This window comes from Lissotriton vulgaris, chromosome 1_1, assembly GCF_964263255.1.
Source record: "Lissotriton vulgaris chromosome 1_1, aLisVul1.2, whole genome shotgun sequence".
Classification (NCBI taxonomy): Eukaryota; Metazoa; Chordata; class Amphibia; order Caudata; family Salamandridae; genus Lissotriton; species Lissotriton vulgaris.
The window spans coordinates 1,526,839,231-1,526,859,378 of NC_141685.1; positions in this window are offsets into that span (position 1 = coordinate 1,526,839,231).

Here is a 20,148-nt window from a genome sequence, read left to right on the forward strand (position 1 = left end):
GTCCTGGATCCCCTAGACCTCTATCTCGAGAGGGTAAAATGTAACTTGATCCTTAAGTGACCGTTTGTCACTAGCAGCGTTTCCCATTGACTGCAATGTTAAATATATGAAATATTTAATGCATTTATTTTGACATGCTTTGAAAATGCACAACTCCGGTCATGTCTATGTTAAAAAGTTTGAGTTGGTGTCTACATTTATATAAAAATAAGCACTATTTTCTATAACTTTGTGTCATATTTTTTCCGCATTGTCTTAATTACCTATACACCATAATGGTACTGTAAAATGAACAACAACCCAGACGATACCAGAACCAACACATTTATGCACCACCTATGAATCCGTATGGCTACTGGCAACAACCATTTTATCCAATGGGATATGGATTTCCACCAGGCCCCCAGCCTTTTTTATCCAGGGGCAGGGGGAGGGGACGTGGAAGACAAAAGCCACGAAGAGAACACAGAGTACATTGGTAGGATCCCTTGAAAGAAGTCCAGGGAGCAGTGACAAGGAGCAGAGGCAGAGGCAACACTCCATCAACGAGCAGGGTGTAACTAATATCGTGAATCTGAGTAAACATCAACTCTCCAAGGGTGAAGAATCCGTCTTGCAGAAGGGATTGGGCTTTGTCCCGACTCCAAAAAATGATCCGTTCATCCTTCATGCAGAACTGGCACCATTTTTTTGAAAAATCAAAGCCTTCTTTGGGGATGCCGAAATAGTCCAGGACGACGAACATACAAATCTAAGGAAAAAGTCCTGTTTCTACCCACCAACACAAAACATCCCATGCAATGTCCTCACATTTGAACAAGCAGTCCTGACGGAAATCGAGAAAATCAACTTCCAGGATGTAAAAGGATTCCAGAACCTAACCAAGGAAGAAAGATCAGCCCTACAGGATTTGAAACAAAACAAAGAAATTGTAATCAAGCCAGCGGACAAAGATGGGGCAATAGTGATACTGGATACCACCATGTATCAAGATGAGTGTCTAAGACTACTGGCCGATACAACCAGCTATGAGATTTATCAGAGAGACCCTACCCCGAGCCTTCTGAATAGAATTAAGACGATCGTCCAGGAAGCAATGACAAATGACTGGATAACTAAACACGAAGCAGACTTCCTTGTGAACAATGAGCCCAGGATGCCGAGATTTTATACTTTGCCAAAAATTCACAAAAATAAGTTCCCACCACCGGCAGACCAATTGTTTCTGGTATCGACTCGGTATCGACTCGGTGTTGGAACATCTATCTGAATTCTGCGATTGGTTCCTCAGACCAATAGTCCAAACATCTAGGTCTTACTTCTGGGATCTAAAGATGTCCTCTGCCATCTCCGAGATATGGAAATTAACCATGAAGAAGACATCCTCATTACTATGGATATAGAGGCACTTTATACAAGTATTCCTCAAAAACGCACATTGGAGGTGGTCGAACAAATTCTTCTTGACCAGGAGTGGAACTTCATAACACCACAACATTTTGTGATGAAGTGCGCGGAAATAGCACTCACAGAGAACTACTTCAAATTTGATGACGTGATTAACCATCAGATACAAGGCACGTCGATGGGAAGCACGTTTGCTCCCAGTCTGGGGTGCCTCTACGTTCATCGATTTGAAGTAGACAACATCTTCACGAATAATAATCCATTTTTCACTAAATTGAAAACCTAGAAAAGATTCATAGACGAAGTTCTTATAGTATGGAATGGCACAACTTCAGAAGCAATCCTGTTTGTAGAATGGGTCAACAATATCGATCCTCATCTGAAATTTACACACACAATAGATGGAAACCATGCAATCTTCCTGGATTTGGACATCATCCTTACCACGGAAGGCATACGAACTACAGTACACAATAAACCCACAGACAAGAATAGTCTGCTACTGTTTGAAAGTTACCACCCCAAGGCTCTGAGACAGAATTTACCTGTAAGCCAATTTTGAGAATACGAAGAAATTGCTTGGAACTAACAGACTATAACAGACAAGCAATGGATTTAGAGAAGAAACTTTTGGCTAGACACTACCCCAAAAAATTAATCACCAAAGCAAATAAGCATGCAAAAAACAATCACCGCGAATCTCTTTTGGAAACTACACAGAAAGAGAAAGCGGATAGACTTGTGTGTGTGACTACATTCACCCCGGCCTCAAATACAGTTCAAAATATCATCAGGAAGAAATGGCACATCCTGAACACGGGCCAGAAGGAATGGGCACAACCACTCTTTGCTTTCAAAAGGAGTCGCAATATCAAGGATGAACTAGTTCACACCAAAAATACAACCAAAGAAAGAGAAAGCCAATTAACACTCTGGGGCCATCGACGACCTGTGGGTCATTACCCATGTGGGGACTGTGTTGCGTGCCAATTCACTAACGCAATGAAAGAAGTTGATATTGGCACCAATAGACTGTGGGTGCTAAGTAACTTAAGTAACTGCAACACTGACAATGTGATTTACTTGTTACCTTGCCCATGCAAGAAAATGTATATTGGCATGACTACAAGAAAAGTGAGGCTCTGCATCAATGAACCCCGCAGCACCTTCAGGTGCAAGAAAGACAACACCAAGCTTACTAGGCACTTCTTGGAGATGCAACACACAGAATGTGATCTGAAATGGACAATTCTAGAAGTGTTAAAAAGAAGAGAAACCAATCTGGCTCATGCCCTCCATGTAAGAGAACAACGGTGGGTATATAGACTGAATACCGCACAAACCGGCCTGAATGATGACATTCCTTGGCTACAAATGAACTGAAGAACAGTATTCACGAACACTATGGCAAGAGACTTGCAGTCTGACATGGATGCCTGGTAGTTGAAAGGATGCTAGGTACCCATCACTATAGTTGTCTCCATCCCAAAAAACATAGGTGGAGAGTTAAAGAACATGTGTGGAGCATAACAGCAGACCGGATAACCAGGTTTGCAAGTATAATACATGAGGTAGCGTAAGTTGGTTTCATTACGCAACCTCCTACAGTATAAGAACATTTGGGCAATCACATACCCTGGGCTACCATGATATGACACGAGGTTAACTCAAACTCATTCAATGACTTGCACAATTAGGCATATAATTGTCCATCTGGGAATATGCAGAGATGAATAATGTGCAAAAACAATCTTATCCTGATTTGACTCATCTACGATCTGGGTCAACCCGTGACCACACATCTTATGTGGTAAATCAAAATTTTATAGTCTCGCCATTAATAATATATGAGGGTATGACCTATGTGCCGGTGCATAAGTGGAATTGCCTCCGTGAATCACCACCCGGTTGCAAGTGTTTTTAAATAGAAACACATGTGATGGGACAGGTCCTACTAGAGCGCAATATCTAAATCGCCACCCGAGCACGAGTGTTTGTAAACAGCTCACGTGGGGTGCCAGACATAGCATGTACGCCCTGCAGCCCCCCTCAGCCTATCACATAGCGGCATTTTGTCTCTTGGTTACCGTAGCTAATACAATAAGCAGAAACACGAACCACACCACGTGGTCACTGCAGGCCAATCACGTCAGTTGTATGCAAAATCAGGCACGTCAGGCATACAACTACGTGACACCGGATACTGATTCACGGCACCTTTATGCGACAGAGTGCGAGTTTATGGTAGCTCTTGCTCACGCCCAGGTCCAGGCACATGAACGTATCAGGTAGTCTCCTGGTTTGGTTTTTTCTTGGACACAGGAAACGCGACGTCAATAGCAAGCGTGCACACAGGTGCGGCTCCTTAATGATCAGCGGTATTCTTTCTCAGCTCTTGGCATGACTATGTAAACCGCCCACCGCCGAGCCACTCTAACGTCTGGGAGGCGGAGAGGCACATATTGTAGGTGTTTAGACGGGAACTGTCTCTGCTATCGGTGAGTCCAGAAACGCTGCTCCATTAAGGGCTCACGACTGTTTCTCTGATCATCTAAATATGTTTTTAAATCTAAACATTGACCATACCTCGTCTTCTTACTCAGACATAGTGTGACTACAGGGACCTCCTGAAACCCCCCCCCCCCTCCCATGGGGCAAGTCGTCCTTCTTGAAGGGTAAGACATCTAATTTGAATCTCCCCAGCTTTCAGCATAATTACTGAGAACTGGGACTATTGCATTCCACTAATTAGAATGTGGATAAAAATATTCACAGACCAAATGGATTGATCACAAATATTCGATAAATATGCACATTCCTATTGTATATATCGTTACAGGTCCAAGGACCCAACCAGAGGAGAGTGACAGTGATTACTCCCATAGAGTGGTACTGCCAAAACGTTTGGTAAGACTGGAGCCCCTCCTTAATCTGGTCCTAACGAATTCCATGTACCCATAAGGACGAATGGCAGAAACATGTTGACCCTTTTTCTAAAAACTTCACAGCGGTGACGGGATGATAGGATCCTTATTCACCTCACTTTCTATTTTAACCCCACACAGTTTACCTTTTGAATAAAAGATCTATTGGTGTACTGTGATGGCTTTTTAATATTCACTTTTCTTCCTGGGCCCCCACTAACTTAGAAGTGCATCCCTGTCTCCAGGTCCATGCCCGTCCTCCACCAAACGCGGTTTCTGGAGGGCGAGGACTGGCAGATGATGAAACATGACACCTGGTGGTGTGTGATGCCAGTCTATCACTTTTTATGAGATGCCCCACACCTGTTCCTCCAGTAATGCCTGACTGCTCTATGCCACACTACCAGTACTGAGCTGAGGATTATTGTTCTTAAATCCAATGATCATCCTTGTGCATTGTGGTAATAGTACTTGGTAAGGCACCAGTCATACCACATTTAGGGCCTCATTAGGATGGAGGATTTTCCGCATCCTCCGGGCCGGCGGAAGCCAACGCCGGCCCGGAGGATGGGGAAAATCCTCTGCGGACCCACCAAAGACCCACCGCCACATTAGGATGGCTGGTGGGTCCTGGTTTCCGTCCGCAGCTTTTCCGCTGCGGTTGGCTTACAACCGCGGCGGAAAAGCACTAATATGGTGACGGTGTCTCTCAGACACCGTCAGCCAGATTAGGATGGGCTCTGAAACATGCTTTTCCGCGGCGGCTTTTCCGCCGTGGAAAAGCATGTGTAACTTCAATGTGGGGGCCCTTTGCGGGCCCCCTAGGTAAGGGGGGTGGGGGGTGCACATGGGTGGTAGCTATGGTACCCCCCAGCATTTGTATGCAGAAAGCGTCAGGCACCGCGCGGTGCCTGCCACTTTCTACATACAAATGCAATGTGTGCATTTTTAACATTGCTGCGGGTGCAGCTTGAAGCCGCAACTGCCGCAATGTTAAAAATAGAGGATGTGACCACCAGGGTGGCGGTCACATCCTAATTGCACAGGAGGGAACTCCGCAGCCCATGCGGAGGTTCCCTCCTACTCTATGGTGGCGGACGGACTCAGGTCCGTCCGCCATCATAATGTGCCCCGATGTTTCTACCTTGCAACAATTAGGTTGAAATATTTTTGGGGGAATTTACCCTCCCTACTTGTTCCTCTCATGATCAGGATTGTAATGGTCATGTTGGGGTGGAGGGTTTGGCATGCTTCTGATTCTATCAATTGTGCAGTTCAAACAAGCTGACAAGTATGCTTTGAATTTCTCGAAATATTGCTTTTCCATGAATGATAGTTTCCATGGACTGAGCCTGATCCTACCAATAGTATTGTTCTCAATGCATACAAATAATGAATCATCATGGGTCCAGCCACTGTACAAGACATAATAATTCTATGAAATACATTATTCAGTGTGTAAGACAAAGACTGCATGACAACATATTAGTTTTAACAAGCCAAACTTTCTTTGTGGAAAAGGCAATGTGAAAAAGAACTGTATGTCCAATTCAAAAAGGGTCCCTGTACAGAGTCCTTGTGTTGATGCAGTGAATTGAAGGGAGAAATCACACAATATTAATTTTCTCTGTATAGAAATGTGATGTCCTTGGCTGTACGGAGCTACCTGCTACCCCCGTGATGCAGAGATGATGCACGGGTTAAAAGTATGCTGCATCACTGCACTGCCAGGCCCCGATAAAATGTAAATAATCAGCCTTCTTGAACTCAATCCCATGTAAAATACCATGTGTATTTGTAAAATGCACGTTTACCCAGGAGGGTATCTTGGCATTCAATAACAGATGTTTATTGTTACCCAACCAGCATTCATTTTATTGATCGCAGATGAATGAAAGGCTGAGTGGACCCACTTGGACTTGAACCTGTGACCATGAGGTGGAACACAGGCCCCTACAGTGGATGCATTAGTCCTCTAAGCCCCCAGACCCATATGAAGTGGATTTTGTTTGTTGAGACGTGAAACATGTCCCAAGGTCTTCCTGCCCATTGAAATCACAGGCTCAATAGTGGTGGAAGATGTTGTGTGTTGCTCTGAAACCATATTTTCAGACTCCTCTCCACAGTAAGATGGATTTTCCAATTTTCTCCCACTGTCCAACATTCTTACAGGCTAGGACCCACATCTAATTCTGCTTCCTACCCATTACCCATGTTAAGTTCCTCTGCCCTGGTTCAATAGCTGCCCAACTTCCTCCTCTTGCCAAGTGCCCTTTCATGCTCTTACCCATATGTACAGTCCCCTTCTTTGATCAAACCCCATGTCTAATACCTCTTTTCTCCTGTTTGCCTCCTGGATTCCTGTATCATCCAAAAAACAATTACTCGATTTGTACAGACCACATCCCCACTCGAATCTTTGTTCAGACCTTACCTTTGGCAACATCTCTTTCCAAACGGCATCATTGGTTCCTCAAGTTTGCACAGGCCGGGTGAGAACGGCAAGGGGAAACACTAGCCCGCTTCTCTTCTGACTTACTGGATAGCTTACCCGGCCTCATTCTATTCTGATGCATTCACAGCCCAAACAAATCTTTGAGGGAATAGAATAGGGCAGGGCTGTCAATGAGTTGATAGTGGATCTTTAGTACCCCGCAGACCTACCTCCAAAGCCATTGCTAGTGCAAAGTCAACCTCTCTCTCTCGCTGTCCCTATGACATTCGTCTGCCTATTAACCTATGACCAGCCATTAACCTATGCTCCTCACACCTGCTATGTCATCCAGTCATTGTCTCATGAATGATTTCACTTCCTAGTTGACACACATTGCGTTATCTGACCATCCAGCTACAAAAATATGTAATGCATCCAAGTACCTAAATTTCATGCCCACCAAAAACGAATGCAGTCAATCTTACAACCAGCAGCCTTCCATCCATTAATAAGAATGGTTCCTCACCTCCAACCCAGCATTCATCCAGCCATCACAACACCCATCCCTACCACTTGCATCCCTCACACACACACCCTCATGCTTCCATTCACCCACGACCTCACACTTACCGATCTGCGGCTATCTGTCTCTGTAGGCATGCTGTCAGCGTGTGTGTGCACGTGTGTGTGTGTGGGTGTATGTTTATTAATACTTTTGTATGTGTTGTCTGAAAGTCTCTTTGTGTTGGATATCTTTGGATGGGTTCCTGTACGAGGGACGTCTGGGCTTGTCGATGCCTGCTAATGTGTTGCACGTATGTGTCACAGCTTATACGTATGTTGTACTATCAGTGTAACTGTATTACTTCATATATGTTGTATTTGCGTGTCTTCCTTAGTGATGTGTGTCTTTTTTATTTGTACACTATATAAACATCGGGTTTGCTGGCTTTGTCAATGTTTGTTCTTTCAAATATTGGCACACTCCTGCTGTTACGCGGTCTCCGCTCTGCACATACGTTAAGGGTCCACCCATGAGTGGTGATCCCACAACCAACAGTAAAAATATCACCCAAGGCTGCAGTGGATAGAGGCAAAGAATGCAACGGAAAGCCACTTGCAACTGATGTACGTCTCTTGAGTGTAATCAGATGTCTACAGTAACACTCACGTAAACAGAGAAAAGCCACCATACATATAAAAATCCACACACATACAAACCTCACGCACGTTGTTTGCTGAAGAAAAGGTGGAGTTTACAGCAGTATTTTTCTGATTAGCCAAAATAATTTGAATTTGACTAACATCGGAAGTAGTCAATAGTCCTTATTAATGTTAGATAGTTCGATTGTACTGCTTCATCCTCGAATATGCTGTTAATATTGTTTTAACGAGAGGATTTATATATAGGCATGCAAGTTGTGTCTGCTTCGGGGAGTCTAACAACGCTGGATGTTAATAATGCCTAATCTCTCTATTTAGTTCTTTCAAATGTTTGAAATATGAGAAGTGAGCAGAAAGGAAAGCCAGAATATCAAAGGCTGCCAAAGTGCCCCTCAGGAAGTCTCCTGAATATGTGTAATTAACAGGAAAAGGGAAGCTCTCAGTGTCAGCAAATGAGCGGAAAGAACTTTCAACATGTAGCAAAATGATAAGTAGCGTTATGGAAATCTTTTAGCTACAAAAAGCATGTCAATGCACTGGCAACTTAATCACGCAACTACTGCATCAAATGTATTAAATAAAAGAACGCGTGCAAAATATGAATCCTTAAGATTTATTTGCAAGGCTTGAGGGTGAACTGTCATTAAATTCTAGTTTTTAATACAAAACCCATACTTTGCTTGTTTGGATGAGGACAGGGACATTGCAGGGCATCCCTTAGTCATTGGTTGCAACACCACAGCACCACTCCCCGCCCCATGAACAGCCATTCATCTGCACCTGTGTTAGATTGGTGTCGTGTGCAAGAACAAAGTGGATAATTGGGAGGGAAACGAAGCCCATTTTGTGTGTGAAAAAAGCTGATTTATTACAACAAGTGCATATTACAAAATAACCAACGTACAACTGCCTTCCAAAACTACAGTCTCGCTATACATCGAATAGCTGACTCCCGATCCCCCCGGCCCCTACGATCCCCTCAAAAGATTCCTCACCCTGGCATTAATATAACAACAACATTACACAGTATTGCAGTTAAAACTTTTTTCCCCAATGAAACCCTGCTCCCTACCTGCCTTCCTCCAACTGTAACTAACAAACGTCTATCTTGAAACTTAGACTACCTGCCTATCCTTCTCCTGCCCCTGCTCACAAACATCCAATTAAGCATGAGCGGAATTTGCAAATTCGCGATACGCAAATTCGCGATACGCGAATTCGCGTGAATTCGTAATCGAAAAAAACCGCCAATTCCTCAAGCTAGCAATTTTTTTTTTTGCGAGTTCCAGAGATTCTTTTACCAGTTCGGGAACGAGAACTTGCGCATGTGGTCGCAACGGTTGCGAACATGTTGTTTCCACTTAACCAGCATGCTCGCAATGCCTTTTTCCTGTTTCGGGTCCCAATGGCGTGTTCGTGTTCACAATTTTCTGTTTTGGGATGCAATGACGTGTCCGCGTTTGCAGTTTCCTGTTTTAGGTCCCAATGACGTGTTCGCGATCGCGGCGTCGCTCGGACAGCTACCAAAATCTCGCAGCGCACTCAAACAGGGAGGAAAACTCATCAGCAAACGCAAAATCATGGTAAGTCAATGCTGGGGGCGCAAGATTGTATTTTTGATGCGTGAACAAGAAAAAAAAATCTGCAACTCGCGAATTGCAGATGTTTGGGCAATTTCTGGCAATTCGCGAAATTGCCAAAACTTCACAAATTCCGCAAGCAGGACGAGATTTCCGCCCATACTTACTTCCAATACTTAACCAAAAACCAGTGCCTACCCTGGCCAACTTTTCAAAACGCTGCAAGCACCTGTTCCAAGCGACAACCTCCATAGGATCCCTTATGCACCTATCTCCACAAACCTGGCCTAAGCCAAAGAACAAACCCCAAAGGCTCCACCCTGCTAAAATTCTAAAAGCGAGGGATGGGAGAGCGGGGTCAAGGAAACTATTACTAGCTACCCTGCTGCCAGCCATCATGTCACCAAAATCAAAAATGGTGGCTGGCAAATCTCCTCATATGATTATATAAGCATTGGGCTAAAACTGGACTACAACCCAAAAAAGCCCAAAACCACAAAAAAGCTGATCTGTCCAGCCCAAACCCCTCCCAAACTGGCTGGGGGTAGACCTCACTACGTTTAGCTGCCCCCCAAATCCCCCTTGAGAGGGAGGGGGGCAAGCCAAACCAAGACCTATTTAGTGTGTGAAAAAGGCCGCTTTATTGACATAGGTGCATATTACAAAATAACCAACTGGCAACTTCCTTACAAAACGAAAACCTTGCTTTACATCGAATAGCTGACCCCTGATCCCCCCTGCCCCTAAGATCCCCTCAAAAGTTCCCCCACCCTGGCATTAACATAACAAAAACATTACACAGTATCGCAGTTAAAACATTTTCCCCAATGACACCATGGTTTCTACCTGCCTTCCTGCAACTGTAACTAACAAACATCTATCCTGAAACTTAGGCTACCTGCCTATCCTTTTCGTGCCCCTGCTCACAAACTTCCAATACTTAACCAAAAACCTGTGCCAATCCTGGCCAACTTTTCAAAACCCCGCGACCCAGTAAAAAGGAGTTGACGGCCACTACTGCCTAGCCCCCTTTTTTGCTCCCGCCGTCCTGTAGGCCTTTAACTTTCTAGGGTGTCTCTGAACTTTTAACATTCTGGCTGACACCTCCCTACTTTCCAAGAAATAAAAGCCCATCCCCAGCCTTGACAAGTGGACCCCGTCTCCTCCCAAAAAACCCACTGAATCAAAACCAATGTCCCTGGCAAAATTCTACCAAAACAAATTCCCTGCAAAAATGAGACATCTCCGTATTAAGCTTCCTCCTGGCTTTGTCCACTGCTCCTGGAATAACTGCCCCCCCCCCCCTGCCAGACCCGGCAGGGTACAAACTCAGTCCATATCACAAAACATCCTGACCACTGTTGTTTAATAAGTGCTAAGTCCCTCTTTATGCTTCTCTTCTGGGCTAAGCCATTCACTTTACACAAATCGTTTTCCCCCAAATGTTTGACCAAAATGTCCAGACACCGACCCCAAATTAGCAGACCGTTACGGGACGTACCTTCCCCTTCCACAACGTGACCCCTTTTCCTTTCCATAACACTTTAAACAGTTTATCATTAAAACCAAGATTCTGTCCGTAATAACTTTATCGTGCTTGTACGTGCGCCCACATGACAAAGGAGTGTCCCACAAACCAGATTGACATTTCCAACAAAAATGGGCCATCCACCGAACCTGAAACGAGAAACAGTGCTTGAACTTATGCATTGTTAACAACTGCGCTAAATTCCTTATCCCTGCTGCGCAAGTATCACTTATAACAATCCGAGGATCACCTCGCCAAGTGCATAAAATCACCATGTCCCCACCCTCCATTGCTTGCCTCAGATGGTGCCCCAATCATACAAGAGTGTGTCCCAAAACCTGCACCGTTTATGCCCAGTTCCTTTAGTGCCTTCCTCAGAATCACTAGCAGTTGGAAGGCTGTAACTCTGTTCCCATTCAGATGCCCAAAAACTGACTTCCCAATATCCTTGGATGCTGCTCGCCAGTGAAGCCCCCAGCTATAAGGGCAAGTAAGCTTAGGCAATAGAGCATGCAACAACACCCATTTTCCCTTGCCCTTCTGATCCATTTTGGATTTATTAAACCATATATATCCTGCATCCTGCAAGACCACATCTTCCCACCCCACACCCCACCCCTGCTGTCCCCTAAGAACTCAGACACTCTAAATGCACCACACCATCAATGTGGAAAAGAAGCATGACTCAAAAGCGTCTGTGCAAATCCTTGGCAAAAACTGAATTACTCTGCTCAGCAACTGCCACGACAAGTGTCTCCTGACCAGATTCAGCCTGCCAAGCTCACTGGCCCACCATTCTAGCATCCTTGCGCCCACTTCACCCGCTGAAGGCGTGTAACCCCAGAGCAATTTACCCATGAATGCAATGCCCGCTAATTTCCTTGCAATTGACACCCTTTATAAGCCTTTTTCAATCATAACCAGGATAAATTGAATCACATCGTCCCTTCGCTGTAACTCATTTGAGCGCCCCTGGGACCCTGACAGCAAAAACGTCTTACATGCTAGGTTATATGCTATCCTAGTAGACTTAGCTGTGATCCTACCACCAGTTGTAGCATCCTGTGTTTCCTACGTACCACACCTGCTGCAGCATGGGTGTCAGGATCCTGTTGGCGTCCTTGGCCAACCTAAGGAATCTGTCCCACTGTGAACGAGATAAAGCATTCGCTATGTCCATGTCCACACCTGGGACGTGCAGTGCTCTAAATGCTATATCATGACACAAACCACCTAGGACAAAAACCCTCAGCAACTGTAACACTTGTTCATCCCCTGACTGACTGTTCACAATCGCTACAACCGCCATATTATCAACTCTAAAATTCACCTTCCTATCTGCAAGCTGACTACCCCATAGTATTACTGCCACAACTAAGGAGAAGAACTCCAGAAATGCAATGTCCTACCCCCTTCCTTCCATTCTGTCACCCACTGTTCAGTACACCACTTCCCCTGCCAGTAGAGGCCAAAACCTTTGCTGCCTGCTGCATCTGAAAATATCTGCACATCCCAGTGGAATGTCATTGAAGGTTTGCAGAAAAACTCGCCACATTCTCAAATATTCTTTTAAGCCTGCAGAGAAATGCACATGATGATGAGGTAATCTGTTCCCTGCTAATGCCCTCCCTAGCCTCCTGCAAAAGGTTCTCCCTACTCTCACTACCCTACAAGCAAAATTGACATGCCCTAGCAAGGCCTGTATCTCTTTGACCACAACTTTTTCCTGTGCCAGCGTGGAGTTAAGTAATTCCAGCATTTTATCCTTTTCATCATCCGGCAAACGGGCCTGCATTTTTCTGAAGTCAATCTCAATTCCAAGAAAAGACAGTGCCGTGCTGAAGCCCATCATCTTTTCGGGTGCAAATGGCACTCCCAAATCCTCCATCAGCTCTTAGAAGTTTTCCAGGACCTCCTGGCACTCCGATTAGCCGGAGGTTCCAACATAGAAACTATCATCCAAGTAATGGGTCACTAACATGTGCCTTGTCCTTTTTGAAAATAACAACTTCAGAAAGGTGCTAAAACACTCAAACAATGCGCATGACATAGAACAACCCATCGGTAATGCCCTGTCCACGTACTACTTACCATTGAAATGGATACCCAGAAGATCAGAATCACATGGTTGGCCTGGAAGCAAACGGAAAGCCAACTTTATGTCGCATTTTTGACATTTCCGCCGTTGTGCCCACTGTCACTACCAGAGACATGGCCTCGTCAACTGACAAATATGAAACAGTAGCTTCTTTTTCATCAATAAAATCATTTAGTGAGCACCCTTCTGGCCATGATAAATGCTGAATAAGCCTGAATTGCCCAGGTTCTTTCTTTGGCACCACCCCAATTGGTGACACAATCAAGTTGTGCAGAGGCCAATCTGGGAAAGGGCCCACCATTCTCCCTTCCCTCACCTCTTTGTCTAATTTCTCTTGTACAACTGTAAGTGTTCTTTTGCTGACTTGAAAGTTTCTGACCAATGCCTGTGTCTAGGTCTTGCATATATTTATCATAAGTGGACTAAGACACTTGTAACTACGTTACGCACAGTTGGAAGCATTATATAGGTGATATTCTGATGTTCTGGAAGAAGGAAAAAGACCTGGATTCCTTTATGGACCGGTTAAACACAAGAGATGAATGCCTAAAATTCACTTTTTCAGCAGATGACACCAGCATAGACTTCCTAGATCTGACAATCTTTGTAAAAAATGAACAAATCGAAACAAAAACTTTTACCAAACCGACAGCAAAAAACAGCTTATTATCATACAAAAGCTTTCATCCAAAACCTCTGAGAGACTACCTGCCCTACAGTCAGTTTTTGAGACTTAAAAGAAACTGTAGTCAACAAAATGATTACAAAAAACAGGCACAAGATCTGACAATAAAACTACAGTGTTGTGATTACAAAAAGACCACCATTGCAAAATGCAGAAAAAGGGCGAACAATCAACCAAGAACTGCTCTGCTGGAAACCTTTGAAAAAGAACCTGTCCAAGATCTGGTCACTTGTGTCACCACATACTGTCCGGCCACCTACAAAGTTCAGAAACTGGTGAATAAAAATTGGCGAATACTAACTTCAGGAAATCTTTCATGGCCCAAGCCCTGATTTGCAAACCGCCGAACTCGCAATATTAAAGACATTCTTGTTCATACTCGTCCAAGGAAGCAGCTCTCAACTGGTAATTTTGGAAACCCATCAATGGCCATAATAACGCGTCATTACCCCTGTGGGACTTGTCTCACCTGCAATCTGACTACGACCAGCAAAACGTTACAATTAACAGAGACATTACTCTGGACCCAGAGACAGCACACCACCTGCAACTCAACACATGTTATATACATGATCACATGTCCTTGTAACAATACATTGGAATGACTTGCAGGAAGGTAAAGCTCAGAATCGGGGAACATAAGAGTAATGTAAGACTGAAAAAGAACAATACCAAACTCTGCACACATTTTGTTGAAATAGGTCACAAAGCAGAAGATGTAAAATGGACTGTAATTGAAATGTTGACAGACAAGACTGGTAATGCAAAAAAAACCTATACGAAAAAGAACAGAGATGGGTTAACAGACTTCAAACCCACCAAAGGGGACTCAATGATAATGTTCAGTGGCACCATTTTGCATGAAACACGAGATATGGTACACAGATTATGCGCATGATCAACGATAACGAAAAACCCATGGACATTCTTAAAACAACACCAACGGAAGTCCGTTTTTGATGCTTACTCACCAACCAATCTTTTGAGTGTCCGTCCTCTATCTCCATGAATTTGAAAATACAAATACTCTACCCTGACGACACTTCCGCGTCCGGGGGCAGCGCCAGTACCAGACGTGGAACACGCATTCCATTGTGGGTAAGGAGAGACGCGCAGCTACCACAAGACCGCTATCAGCAGCTCGAACACTCTGGGTTCGCAACTTCATGACGGTAACGTACTTAAACCGCCCCTTCTTTTGTCCACAGCCTGGGACCCATGTGTCCGTTCCCCCGAGGACACGAAATTTCGATACAATTGAGGTAATGTTTACGCCGTCAGGGCGTATTTAATTTAACAACTATGGCTTACCGCGAAATGTAATGTATTATGTACCTACGTGGAAAACCACTGAGCATGAGCAGTAAAGACGAGCTGTCAAATCTTTTTAAAATTGTGATGTATTATAAGTAAATTGGAAGGCATTTAATTAATTTTGTTAACAAAGATCGACATCATTTACTGTGCGATAAACACGGTGTCGAATGGGCTTATGTGCCTAATCCAATAGACAATAACCAACACAAATATTCTTGCCAGGTCAACAACATGCCGACTGTCTCTCAGGATTAACTTCCCCATTGTAATTCGCCAACTAGTCCCCCACCAATGCTAACACTTATTGAAGAAGATAGACAGGCAGAATATGCCCGCACAGAAATTTAAGATAAAAGTGCGATTCAATTAATACTGCACATACATAGGTGTACCAGCCACAGATCAACAGAAATGCTATGAATATAATTGTGATTTCTTTTCTAGGTTTAACAGAACCTTCAATACAAACCACAGTGGGTACAATTACAACCCCTGACATACTACACACGCGGTGTGAGTATAATTTTAAAATTGTTTTTGTCCTGACGAATGCTCCACAGACCCGGCTGGGCCAAAGGGAGCAGAAACATGTTGACAGTTTGTTCTAAGTGATATACAAGGACCCAGTAACCTGGTCCAACTGTATACCCAAATGTTGCCTTTTAATAACAGACCACATCCGTTCTAGAATAAAGTGGTTTTGGATGTAGGTGTGTCTTTTAACATTAACCCTCTCATGTGGCGTCACCTTTCTCTGGACACTACTACGCTACTCCAGAGTTGACCTCAGGCTTGAGGCTGGCATGCAGCACAATAGATGACCCAATGATAAATGCCATAATGTCTATGTGGGGCGGAGAACCAAGATAAACTGCATCAACTCAAACATAGCGTTTATGAGGGTTATCTATACAACTGTGTGTAACGTAGTTACAAGTGTCTTAGTCCACTTATGATAAATATATCTACCCTGGGGAACAGACTAGACACCTATTCCTCCTCCCTACCCTCTGATTAAAATAGGTCTTGCATCGCCTTTTGGTCATCATAACTCTGTAAGGCTGCCTTCAATTCACCTGTCTTAATTGGCGTATGAGCCCTTTGGCCCAGACCCTTGAAAACCCTTAGGTCCCCTTGACCCTGGAAAATGCTTCTGCTGCTGTCCCCCTGTGTTGACCCCTGCTGCCACTGTTGCTCCCCTTTCTGAATCCCCCCTACCCCAAAACAGTTGACCAGGGGATGTTTCCCCCCGCATTTTGAGCACTAATGGCAAAATCTGAAAAATGTGCTCATGCACAGCCCTTTATTGAAATCCCGGCAGTCCTCCCTGCCCCTGTCTGTCCCCTTCCAGTAATACGCACCCCTCCCTGGGTGGGCCTCCCCTGAAAGGGCCGGTAGACAATCAGGAGTCCACTGGCTGTAAAAATAGTCTTACCCGATCTGGAAGCTCCCATTGTGTGCTGCCATAAATCTGTGTCAAGTTCCCCACATTTTGCCTTGGTATTCCAGGCCATACGGGCCTGGAATTCCTCATCGTATTGTGCCCATGCATAACCGCTCCTTTAATATGCACTTTGTGAATGACATCCATATACTTGAATAGTGCTACACAGCGTTCCGGGAATTTCTCACAGTAAACACTAGCATAAATCAATACATTTGCTGTCCAGTTTTCTATGGTCAGAGAAATACTTGGCCTCTTAGCCAGCTCGTGTTCCTCTTCTTTAGACCCTTCGTTTGTGCGCACTTCCCTCTGCAATAATTTCAGCATGTCAACATATTCACCTTGCCATATGCTCTCTTTAGCATCAAATGTGCTCCTAATGGCTTAGTCACTCCCATATAAGGGAGTCTCTTAATCTTCAACTCTTTACTTTCAAGCTCATCTTTATTATCTCCTCTGGTTTCTTTACTTATCTCAGATTTCTCTGTGCCTTTGCTAATCACTGGCATAGCTAGATCCTTCTTACCTTGTTATTCTGTACTCACCACTTAAGTTTAAAACATAATTGCCTTTGCGTAACCTAAGCTCTTCTCCCCCAAGACCCTCTTTCCCCCCATCCCCTCAGAGACCATTACCGGCATCTCTCTCTTTCCATATGTTTTACCTGGCTCTAAGGAGGGTGCCCATGTCACTGCAGTCCGCCTTGCCAGTGGCCCTGTGGTCTATCCTGACTTGGTTGGCCTTGCCATAGATTCTGACTCCCTTCTGGAAACCTGAAAAACACTCAAAGAGATATTACTCTTATTCCCCCAACACATCTAAATCATCCCTCAGCTCGCCTTCCTCAAGGCTCTTCTCATCTAAATCTATTGTCACCCCTTCGCGCAACCCCATATGGTGGCCCCTCATGGGTCCATAACTCTGTGCCTCCGGGGGCGCCCACTGCACCCTCCGGTACACCACTGAGTCCTTTGACTGCATTCTCCTGCTGGTTTCCCGTCCAGCAGACCACTGAGGTCCATCGGGGGTTGGGGCCAGTGAGACTGCCCCGGGCCTACATGTGCTGACTGCGCCAAGTTTAAATAATGGTAACTAGTACGCCGAGCGAAGCTCCACCCTCCCTTCATCTCGGCGCCAGTAAGCCGCACCTAGCTCTGCCAAGTCTGCACCTGGACGTGAGTCCTCGCCCTGCAATATAAATGATTGGTCTGGTGTGCCGGACCTCTGATACCAATCCCCTGTCTCCCTTCTCATTTTCCTATTTAATCCCAAAGTCTTCTCAGCCCACTGACGCCCTACCTTAAGCAAATCACCACTTCCCCATCACGCAAGCCCCTTTCATCACCCTCCCACCATTCCAGCCCAGCCGTGTCTAACCTTGGCCAGTCCTGGTCAAGACCTGCCTCCCGAGCTCCCCCATCAAGCTTTCTGCTGCCCTCGCCCCCCTTGCCCCCTCTTTTTAATTTTAAATTCTTGCCCTCCAGAGCAGGAGACCCTCCCTGAGCAAGATAAGCATTCACTTGACCCAATATACTAAGGCCCCTCACCTCCACCTTCCATTAGGTGAAAATATCTAGTCCTTTCCAGGGATTGCTACCCCCAGTCGTCTCTCAATCACCCAGTATTCCCTCCTCCTCCCCCCAAAATCCATTTGAGCCCTGGCCTTGCCCAAACTCCCTCTATCTTCCTCCCCACTCTACTCCCCAAACCCAAGTTCCCCTTTTAAATCTCTCATGTCCTTACCCTGCCTAACCCAATCCAAGTATACCCCCTTCATCTCCTGAACACCAAAACCGCCCTGGCCTGCTGCCTCATCAAGTCCCAGAGAGTCTCTGGGTTCATGTTTTTTGGCAGCCCCCTCAACCCGCTTCCTCAATGGCTTCTGTCCCTCCACATCCCCCTCCTCCCCCGCCTCCCCCCCTTCCTTTACTAACTCTGCCAGGGCCTCGACCTCATTCGGGCAAAGGCCCGAGCAGGAAAGACCTCATTGGAGGCTGTTAGAACTGGGATTTCTGGTTGGCTAAGGCTTGCGCCAAAGCCAGGCAGAAACCACCGCTCTAGTCAGGGCAAGGGAGTTACACGCCAAAGATAACCCCTGCTCACCCCCTTGGTAGCATGGCACGAGCAGTCAGGCTTATCCCGGAGGCAATGTGTAAAGCATTTGTGCACGCACACAGCAACAACATCTCAGGCACACTACAAAAGGAACTCCACACAAGCTTATATAAAAATAGCCTTTGTATTCTCACAACACATTAGAATAGTAATCACACAATATACATTGTGCCAACTGGCATGGGCAATATTCACAAGGGATTATTTACACAGGAGAGGGTCACCTGGGCCACTGTCAGGATCAACACTTAGTAGAAATTGGTACAAGTAAAAATACATCATAAACCTACAACCAGTAGCCACTGGTAATCACTGGACTCCACCTCAACCTGTAACATAACTTTATATTATGCACAGTCACATCAGGGGCGAATTACATCCTGCGCCAACCTCACCTGCATTAACACATTATGCAGTCTCTCACTACTCTAAACACATTAGACCCTACCTCCTAAGTATAACTCACATTTAGGGGCGTAAAGCATACGGTGAAGTACAATCTCACTAACACAAACCTAAATAGGTCAAACAGCCTCATAATTATAAACCACAGTTTTAGAGGTATCATATAGGTTGAGTAAAACATATTAAATGCAATACATTTCCTAGCACCACATTGCACCCTATACATCTACCAGCCCCCCGGGCCAACTGGCCATCCAAGAAGGGGCTCAAATGCCCTGTGTCCAGAATGTCAGGGCGTGCTGCCAACGAAGCGCCAGTCTGGGGTGCGCCATCTGCGCAAACCTAAACGTTGCAGCTGCCCACTATTTGCTGGGCAGCTGAGGACTATGAACTAGGGCCTAAACGCTGCAGCTGGCACTAAGTGCTGCGCAGCTGTGTAAGACCTGGCACCTCTGTGCTACCTGTGGCCCTCTCAGGGGCTCTCTCCTAAATTGCTCCTCACGTTGGAGCCACACAGGCTCTGGAGACAATGGGGCCAAAACGTTGGAGCCACATAAGCTCTGAAAATGAACATTGCCCGCTTCCTAGGAGCCACTTCGGCTCTATGAAATCGATTATGCCCCAGGAGCACACTGGCTCCTTAACTCATCAAATATGCCCCCATAGCGTGGGAGCGGCCCGCTGCCATCCGGGCCGCTCTGGCAAATGGCAAATGGCACTGCCATCATACCTGCACCGGCAGGGGCGTGGGCCCCTCGGAGCCCTCTAAACAACATTGCCCCATCGTAGGCTCGGAACCAGCATGTACCCAGCGTTGGAGCCCTCCAGGCTCTTGAGGTCATGAGACCAAATGTTGGAGCAGCCCGCTGCCTGACGGGGCCACTCTGAGTCTGCCTCTCCCCCCCAGGCTCCCTCGGGCACATACCGGCTGGGGTGGAGGCAGGACTCTACTTCTCTTTCCAGTGCAGCACCTGCGGGGCACTCCCTTCACCTCGGGAGCCCCGCCGTCCTGCCACAGCGCTCCTCTCTTCCTGCCTGGCACAGTCC